Genomic DNA, 9,800 nt, shown 5'->3' on the forward strand with positions numbered 1-9,800 from the left:
ATTTCAAAAAGCAGTAACAATCGTAGTCAAATGCTCAGATTACGTTTCATGGCACTATAGACACAGTTTTAGGATTTACACAGGATGTCCTTTCTTTTTCCTTAACGCAGAAGAGTTACTTGGAGTCATAATGGTCCAACACCTTACAGAAGGGGCCCTGAACCTGTCGGAGACTTTGAGCGAGAGGCTTGAGATGACTTCCTTCCATGCCCATGACCCAGCAGGCAACGATGAAAAGACGAGCCCATGTTAATTTCCCGATTCCTTACCATGTGCCAGGCTCTGTGCTCTTCCTGTCACCTAAATCCTCCCAGCAGCCCTGATCCTCACTATTGAATGCGGAAGACTGAGAAGTTGCATATCCCGTCCAAGGCTAGACAGCTGGGCAGAGCCAGGATTCCAATCCAGGCGTGCCTGATCCCAGGGCCTGAATATGGAACCTCTAGGCCGCACGGTGCACACTCAGTTCTCTCAATTTTATGTCTCTTTCTCCTCCTAGACTGTGAGATCCATGAGGCTGAGATCAAATTGCCTTATTTTAGCAAAGCAAAAAGGAAAGAAAGAAAAATTAAAATTGTAGCATGAAGAAATGGCAAAAATTCCTGAATTGGCAGTTTTGCACAAGGGAAATATCTGACCCTCACTTCGTATGGATTTCTAGCTCGGGCGTGTGTCCGTATAGTAACAGGTAATGAAACTGCAGGGCTTGGTTTCTCTCTTAACAAATCAGGCTACTCCCGAGTTCTAGCTCCAGCGCTGGTACAAGCTGGCTAACAGAATTTGGGCAGGTCACTACATTTTTCTGGATCTGTATTTCTTCATCCGTAAAATGGAGGGTTTGCGCATAAACCTTAAGGCTCTTTCCTGCTCTAGAATTCACTGTAACAACAGTCCCCGCCCCATGAGCCAACCATGAACCTCAGCATCTCTTTAATTTATGTGTTTGTTAGAGTCAGGGTCTCTCTCTATCATCCAGTTGAGCTCCCGGGCTCAAGTGATCCTTCTGCCTCAGCTTCTGGAGTAGCTGGGACCACAGGTGAATAGCACCATGCCAGGCTATTTTTAACTTTTTTGTAGAGATGCGGCCCCACTGTTGCCCAGGTTACTGTTTTATGGAATATGATTTGCTGTGTGATGATCAAATGATGATAGATGTTTAGCTATTTTTTTTTCTCTAGAAAAGAAAAATGATGCAGGGTTTTTCAAAGAATCTGAAATTTAACTGGAATTATTTTATTAATTTTACCTGCTCTTATAAACAAAAGTACTCTTTTCCTTTTTTTTTTTGAGACGGAGTTTCACTCATGTTACCCAGGCTGGAGTGCAATGGCGCGATCTCGGCTCACCGCAACCTCCGCCTCCTGGGTTCAGGCAATTCTCCTGCCTCAGCCGCCGAGTAGCTGGGATTACAGGCACGCGCCACCATGCCCAGCTAATTTTTTGTATTTTTAGTAGAGACGGGGTTTCACCATGTTGACCAGGATGGTCTCGATCTCTTGACCTGGTGATCCACACGCCTCGGCCTCCCAAAGTGCTGGGATTACAGGCTTGAGCCACCGCGCCCGGCCTTAATTTTTTTTATTTTTTTTGTTTTTTGAGACAGGATCTTGCTCTGTCACCCTGGCTGGAGTGCAGTGGCACAATCACAGCTCACTGCAGCCTCAACCTCCTGGGCTCATGCAATCCTCCTGTCTCAGCTTCCCAAGTATCTGGGACTGCAGGCATGTGACACCACACTCAGCTAATTTTTTATGGCTTGTAGAGATGGAGCCTCCCTATGTTGCCCAGGCTGGTCTCGAACTCCTGGGCTCAAGTGAGCCTCTCGCCTTAACCTCTACCAGGCTCAGCTTTGAATGACATTTGAACTATTTCTAACATTTGCACCCGCCCCCAGAAGTGAAGATGCGTCACCACTGAAACCTATTCAAAAAAATGTGGCTGATGAAAACACTCAAAGATGGCAGGCAGAGGCATCCTCAAAGCTGACCTTAAGGTTGGAGTACAGATCAGTTGTCTTCCAAACTGTGCACCTTGGAGCCAATAGCGTTCTTTCTAAAAAAAAAAAAAAAAAAAAAAAAAGTAAGGCCGATTACTTGGTATCCACACCTGGTGTGATAACATTCCTGCCCGCCCAAACACCCATGGGTAGAAAGTGAAACAAAACATACCAAAGAGAAAATGTGGAAATAGCTTTACATTTTAGACTTCTAGTTTTTCTTACATGGGAAATTTTAAGGAAACATTTGTGAGACAAACCTCAGGTTGACATCTCCGGGTAGAGTTTCTCACAGCGTGATTGCAAAACCCATCAGAACTGTAGGGGAAGGAAGATTTCTTTCCTCATTCACCGCTAGGCTCGTGGCTGAGGCACCTATAACAAAAGACGGCTTAACAAGTGAGAGGCATACGCATTGGTTTCATGTAAGTTTTACCTGACGTGAGAGCTTGCAAAAATGAAGACCCAAAGAGAATGGGAAACCTGCATCCTTTTATGCTTAGTTTGATGCAGAGTGGTCAGGCGTGTGGAAGTGTGATTGGACAGGGGAGAGAGAGCGGTGCTAGCCTTGGGGGACTTGCAGGGCGTTTGTTCAGGGTCTTCTCTCTGTCCCTGTGTCTTCTGAGATAAGCATACTCTTCTCCTTTGGGTATAGGGGGGACCTCTCAAATGAGGGCCTTATGACTGGCGTCAGGAGGGAAGGGCAGGAGAAATTCAGAGAGTGACCTTCCTAGGTGGTAGGGCCTGCACCAAGGGAGAAAGGCTTTCCTGCTTCTGCTATTTTATCAAATGCCAAGGTGCCAGATTTGGGGTAACACGTCTCAAACCTCATGGAAATCACTTGGGGAGCTTGGTAAAAATGAAGATACCTGGACCCACCCTGGACCTGTGGAATCAGAATCTCCAGGTTTAATGTTCGCCTGACCCTAATGAATAAACATAAATCAAAGGTCTGCCAAGGTTCATGGTCTGCTGATGGGGCAGGAGCCTATCATTTCAGAGAATTCGAGAACAGGAAAGACCCTTGCGGCTTATGTCCCAAATCCTGCATTTTACTGATGAAAAAATACAGATCCAGAATCTCCAGGGAATTTTAGATAAACTTCCTAGTTAATTCTCGGGCATAGTAAACCCTCAGATACTTGTCCTACAGTTTGGCTGAGTCCCAAGGAGGAAGGCTCTTCTCTAATCTCCTGGGTTGCATATTGTCTTAAACATCAGGAATGCTCCCGGTCAGCAGAGGAGCCTGCCCAGGAGCACTCAGCACTGAGTGAACACAGGCCGAGAGTACCCCCAGCCCAAGAGCACTGAGTCGGTTTTTAACTAAGACATTTGCAGTCAGAAAGAGGCCAAGAATGCCATTCTTAATTTCAGGAAAAGGTGAGGCTGAGGGATGTGTCTGCATTTTTGTGACAAGCTCAATATGTGCTGAGCAAAAGACACGTGGCACTACCCAACTCCGTGGGATTTTTTTCGCCCTCTAACGATTGACTTAAACTCAGTCTGAAGCTGACCTTGGATTCCCTATTATTCTAAGCCAGCATTATTGGTTATGGGATGTAACCCTGTTGGCAGAAGGAGATACCTAAGGAGCGGTTTACTCTCGTCTTCGCCAGGCGTGTGATACAGTGTGAGAACTAAAAGCATGTGATGTTTCGTCTTTGCCCGATCTCCACCTGTGGGATGACGGACTCATGGTTTTAGAAATAAAGACATCCTCTGCACCAAGATCGTGTTAAATCCCTAGGTCTTTGCGGCCAGTGACAAAGGGGGAAATTGAGACAGAACACTGGATTATTTTATTTTTGAGACAAGGTCTTACTCTTTTGCACCAGGTCTTACTCTTGTGCGATCACAGCTCACTGCAGCCTTGACCTCTCAGGTCCAAGTGATCTTTCTACCTCAGCCTCTTGAGTAGCTGGGACTACAGGTGCATGCCACCACACCTGGCTAGTTTTCTTATTTTTTTATTTTTATTATGGAGATGGGATCTTCCTCAGTTGCCCAGGCTGGTCTCGAACTCCTGGGCTCAAGCGATCTGCCCACCTTGGCCTCCGAAAACACTGGCATTGCAGGCATGAGCCATCCTCCCCGGCCTGGATACTTTTAGCCAAAGGAGAAATACCGGCATTATTTCCTCTGTAGTGCCCATGGTTTTGGTGTATAGACTCACCCTATGTTTGTCATTATGGATGTAAGATTCATTTCAGAGTATCTCCCTGAATTTGATTAACTGATGGGCTGATTTTTCCTTGGTTACATACATCACAGTGTCTCCAAGCCTGCTTTTTACAGCAGTGGAGTGTGGATACTGGAGTCCCACTGACTGATTCAAATCCCAGCTCTGCTTCTTATCATCTGGATGACCTGGCTTGGGTCACCAACCATCCTGGCCTGCCAGGGACTGAGGAACTTTTCTGGATGTGGAACTTTTGGTGTTAAAGCCAAGAAAAACCCAAGTGAACGGGGGCAGCTGGTCATCCTGGCCTTTGAGCAAGTGACTTTCACCGCCCCAGCTTGAGCCTCCTCACCTGTAGTGTGCCTTGCCAGTCGTAGTAAGCTATTTTGTGGGGCTGTTGGAGGACTCAGGAGGTGCGGCCCTAAAGCAGTTGGAACTGGGCCTGGCCACATGGCTCCTGTGTGTTTGGTGTCACTTTTTCATCAGCAGTGCTGATGTGTTACAAACGGCATTGGAGAGCTGGTGCCATATGGTGGCAGAATGCAACCAGACGCAGACCACGGACACCACTTGTGGACATGGTGAAGAGTTCGTTGGAACCTTCCTTTACTGTGTGGGTGATGGCTGAGATGCTTGGAAAACAGATATTTGGTATGTCTTGTGTGGTAACAGTTGTGACCTCTGGGCCCCGAATAACGAGTGCCCCTCCCGGTAGATGGGGTGGCTGCAGACTCACCTGTGAGCTGTGGAAATGGGGAGGCCATGTTCATTTTGATGAAGCAGGTAAGATGGTGGCCACTCCTGGGCACGGACAGAGATGGGACAGGAGTAGTCCTGTGTGCAGGAAAAGGTGTGGGAAGGGGACGTCAGACAAGTCAAACAAGGACTTGGACTCATAAGCTGGTCAGGGACCTTAAATGTCACCTGCATCTGGGGGTCCCATCACAGGAGAAAAAAGGCCAAGTCTATTTTCTGAGTTCCTCATAACTTCATAGCAGAGAAGAAAAATGACAGGAAGAGCCATCAATAACAAAAGGCAAGTAGAGGAAATATGAAGCTATAGGGGCCAGAGTTTACAACAAATCTCCTTCATTTGTCATATTCCATCAATCAACGCATTTGTAGAACACCTACTATGTGCCAGGTGCTGTGTGTCACCTGCACTGAAGCTGTATCCTGGAACACAACAAACAGTGCCTTCTCCCATAGTTGGGCCACACTTCCATTTCTTCATTCAGCATGTGGATATTGAGTACCTACTATGTGCCACGAAGTCTTCTAGGCACCTGCTTTGTGGCATTTGTAAATAAATACACATATACAGGAAAATATCAGAGTTGGCAGGGCCTGCTGGCTTATGCCTGTAATCCCAGCACTTTGGGAAGCCAAGGCAGGTGGATCTCCTGAGGTCAGGAGTTCAAGACCAGCCTGGCCAACATGGCAAAACTCCGTCTCTACTAAAAATACAAAAATTAGCTGAGTATGGTGGTGCATGCCTGTAATCCCAGCTGCTCGGGAGGCTGAGGCAGGAGAATTGCTGTAACCCAGGAGCCAGAGGTTGCAGTGAGCTGAGATCGTGCCAATGCACTCAGCCTGGGTGACAAAGTGGGACTATGTCTCAAAAAATAAATAAATAAATAAATAAAGATCAGGGTCATGTGAGAATAAGAAGGCTCCAGCTCTCTGGATACCTGCTCTGGGTCTGGCCCTCCTCCACGCACTCAATACATCCTCTCCCATTGAAGCCTCATCACAGTCTACATCCTATTAAACTAAGCTAACTCACATTGCATGAGCTAACATACGATTTTATCCTCATTTTATCAATGAGGGCATTGAGGCACCCTGCTCTTCAGCACTATCCTAGCCCATCTCTCTAGAGGCATCTGGCAACGCCGGGGGTACTTCCGATTGTCACACCTGGGGAAGTGTAGTGGGCAGAGGCCAGAGATGCTGCAAAACGTCCTGCAATGCACAGGACAGCCCCGCAACGGAGGATCCTCCAGCCCCAAATGGCCAGAGTGCCAGGTAGCTCTCAAAAGCCTGGGGAGAGGGCCTGGGAGAGGCCTCTGTGCCCTTTCAGATGTGGGCTGCGTCCATGGGCATGCAACTGTTTGGGTACAGCAGGTGCAAAGGCCCCCACAGGATGGGCATGGGCCTGTGCACGGAGCGCATCCAGGAGGAGGTGTCAGAGTGGGAGGGTCAGGGAGAGTGGGGAGTTGTGGCCGATGTCAAGGAGCTGGCATTGACCCTAAGCGTCATCAGGAGCCACTGGAAGGTCAAAAACTGTGAGAGATAGATGGCTTTTCATTGTTACTTTGCTTATTTCTATTTTATGACTGCTGTGGGCTGAATCGCATCCCCTGCACAACTCATGTGTTGAAATCCTAACCCCCGGTGCCTCAGAATGCGACTATATTTGGAGATAGGGTCTTTACAAGGTAATTAAGTGAAGTGAGGTAATGAGGGTGGGCCCTCCTAATCCACTATGACCAGTGTCCTTAGAAAAATCATCACTGGTCATCAGAGAAATGCAAATCAAAACCACATTGAGATACCATCTCATGCCAGTTAGAATGGCAATCATTAAAAAATCTGGAGACAACAGATGCTGGAGAGGATGTGGAGAAACAGGAACACTTTTACACTGTTGGTGGGAGTGTAAATCAGTTCAACCATTGTGGAAGACAGTGTGGTGATTCCTCAAGGACCTAGAAATAGAAATTCCATTTGACCCAGCAATCCCATTACTGGGTATATATCCAAAGGATTATAAATCATTCTACTATAAGGACACGTGCACACGAATGTTCATTGCAGCACTGTTTACAAGAGCAAAGACCTGGAACCAACCCAAATGCCCATTGATGATAGACTGGACAGGGAAAATGTGACACATATACACCATGGAATATTATGCAGCCATCAAAAACGATGAGTTTGTGTCCTTTGTAGGGACATGGATGAACCTGGAAACCATCATTCTCAGCAAACTGACAGAAGAGCAGAAGATCAAACACCGCATGTTCTCACTCATAGGCGGGTGTTGAACAATGAGAACACATGGACACAGGGAGGGGAGCACTACACACTGGGGTCAGTTGGGGGGAAATAGGGGAGGGACGGTGGGGGGTGGGGAGCTGGGGAGAGATAGCAAGGGGAGAAATGCCAGATGTAGGTGATGGGGAGGAAGGCAGCAAATCACACTGCCACGTGTGTACCTATGCAACAATCTTGCGTGTTCTTCACATGTACCCCAAAACCTAAAATGCAATAAAATAAATGGGGAAAAAAAAAAGAAAAAGAAACGAGGACACAGACACGTTTGCACACAGGGTAGACTCCGTGAAGACACAGGGAGGAGAAGACGGTCGTCTCAAGCCAAGGAGAGAGGCCTCGGGGGAAAACAGCCCCTCCCACACCATCATCTCACACCCCTGTCCTTTGGAATTGTAGGAAAAGGGAGCCGCGGTGGCTCCGGCCAGTTGTCCTGGTGCTTGAGGAGGCGAGGCTATGCATTCAAGGCCGACCGGGGCAACATAAGAACCTCTCATTCATTAAAAAAAAAAAGAATTGCAGGAAAATGCATGCCTGCTGTCTACACCACTCAGTCTGTGGAACTTTGTTATGGCAGCCGTGACAAACTCATACAATGGCTGTCCTCCAGGGAGAGAAATACACGTACACAGCCGTGCAGTTACAGAAGACAATGACCACCACCACAACCAGTAAAACTGCTTGAAAACGATGAGGCGAAGGAGACGCGGTCAATGCCCTGGAGACTCCGTGCAGAAATGAAAACTGTCTTTACAAACTAGCTGTCAGGAATCGAGGAGGAATCATTCTCAAGAAACACGGAGCCCCCAAGAGGAATGCAGCTAGGACATTGCAGTGCCCTTGGCCTGACAAGGCCAGACACGCACACAGGTCGCTGTGCAGGCTGACCGTGCCGCGTGCAGCACACCCGGCCTTCGGAGGGTTCAGGCTGCAGACAGGCGCGCGCGGCTGCGGCGGACACGTTCCTGCTGTAGCCACCACCTGCCTCCTTCTGATCAGCTCTGAAACTGCTTTGGAAAAGGCAGTAGAGTTGACAAAGGGCGTTCAAGGTTACGAGAGGCACCAGAGAGGAGAAAGAAAGAAAGGACAAGAAGGAAGGAAGGGAAGGAGGGAGGGAGGGAGGAAAACAAGCAACGCAGACATTCAGCAGACGGTTTCAAATGGCCACTGTGGGTGGATGTCAAAGTAAGAAGGGGAGCTGTGGAGAAAATACATAATAAAACATGCACAATGGGGTAGAGCAGAGCGGCCAAGGCAGCCTGTGTTAGCCCAGGTTACTCTGCACTTGGGTGTGTTCAGAGCGCTGTTGGTTTGTACACTGAAGACAAACTGTGCAATTGGTTGTAAATATCCCCTATGAATGAAATATGACGCAGACTGCGGTCACCCCCCAAACTGTGCCCTATTAATTGTGGAATGAAGGAATTGTCTTGTTTGCATCTCAGAAAGCTCAATTGTATCTTTTTCTTTGCAGTGCAATCTGACCTGTATAGACAGGACCGGAGTGAGGCTGTTAGAATTTTCTTTAATTTAGAATCTTCCACTATTGACACTTGATCTGACAGCTTGTTAGAAACCATTCCCTCAGCCAGGCGCGGTGGCTCACGCCTGTAATCCCAGCACTTTGGGAGGCCGAGGTGAGTGATGACTTGAGATCAGGAGTTCGAGACCAGCCTGGCCAACATGTTGAAACCCTGTCTCTACTAAAAATATAGAAATTGACCAGATGTGGTGGTATGCACCTGTAGTCCCAGCTACTCAGGGGTCCGAGGCAGGAGAATCGCTTGAACCTGGGAGGTGGAAGTTGCAGTGAGCTAAGATTGCCTGTCTCAAGAAAGAAAAGAAAAGAAAGAAAGGAGGGAGGGAGAAAGGGAGGGAGAGAGGGAGGGAGAGAGGGAAGGAGGGAGGGAAAAAAAAAAAAAAAAAAACATTCCCTCTCAGCAAATGCCTCAGTAGCAGCCGCTGGTGACTGTTTCCACTGACCCTCCCTGCGGGAGCTCCCCTCTCAATCTGGTAACCGCTGCCTATTCCAAATTCCCTGTGGTGAAAACTCCCTCTCCCCAAATATCTCAGAGGGTGTGGTGGGTGTTGAGTCTGGCTGGGTCTGGAAGGTTGAAGTGGAATTAAAACCATCTGAGTCAGTGATTGTGGATTGGCCGTGTGGTCCCGGCCTAGATACAGTCAATTTCGGCAAGAGGGTGGGGGATGCTTTCTCCTCTCGGAGAAACCTGGGAGGGCAGAGGGCAGGGGGAGAATGAAAGAGTGCCCCAGTGTTTAGAACAAAAGGAGAAGTGGTGAGGGCAGTCTGTGTCGTCCGTTAGTAGGAAATGGAGTGAGAGGAGCTATGGAAACTCGTGGTACGCTGACTTCGAAGATGGCCTGCAATCACCACCTTCTGGCAGATGCACCCTGATGTCACCCTTGACCTGGTATGGGCTAGACCCAGTGACTTGCTCCTGTAGATGAATTAGAAATGACTGTGACTTCCACCTCGCTAGCATACACATTCTTTCTCTCTCGTGAGCTTTGATGGAGCCAGCTGCCACACTGGAGAGACCCACATGACAA

General features: G+C 48.1%; 1 long non-coding RNA gene across 1 annotated transcript; it reads left to right on the plus strand.

The window, feature by feature from the left end:
* The first annotated feature begins 2,001 nt into the window (after positions 1 to 2,001).
* Positions 2,002 to 7,750, plus strand: LOC116541869. Its single transcript, XR_004264982.1, has 3 exons — positions 2,002 to 2,012; positions 2,512 to 2,513; positions 7,638 to 7,750. It is a non-coding gene; the product is annotated as an uncharacterized LOC116541869 (long non-coding RNA).
* Positions 7,751 to 9,800: the final 2,050 nt, after the last annotated feature.

The sequence above is a fragment of the Sapajus apella genome, unplaced genomic scaffold, assembly GCF_009761245.1.
Source record: "Sapajus apella isolate SASKATOON/1434 unplaced genomic scaffold, GSC_monkey_1.0 scaffold158, whole genome shotgun sequence".
Taxonomy (NCBI): Eukaryota; Metazoa; Chordata; class Mammalia; order Primates; family Cebidae; genus Sapajus; species Sapajus apella.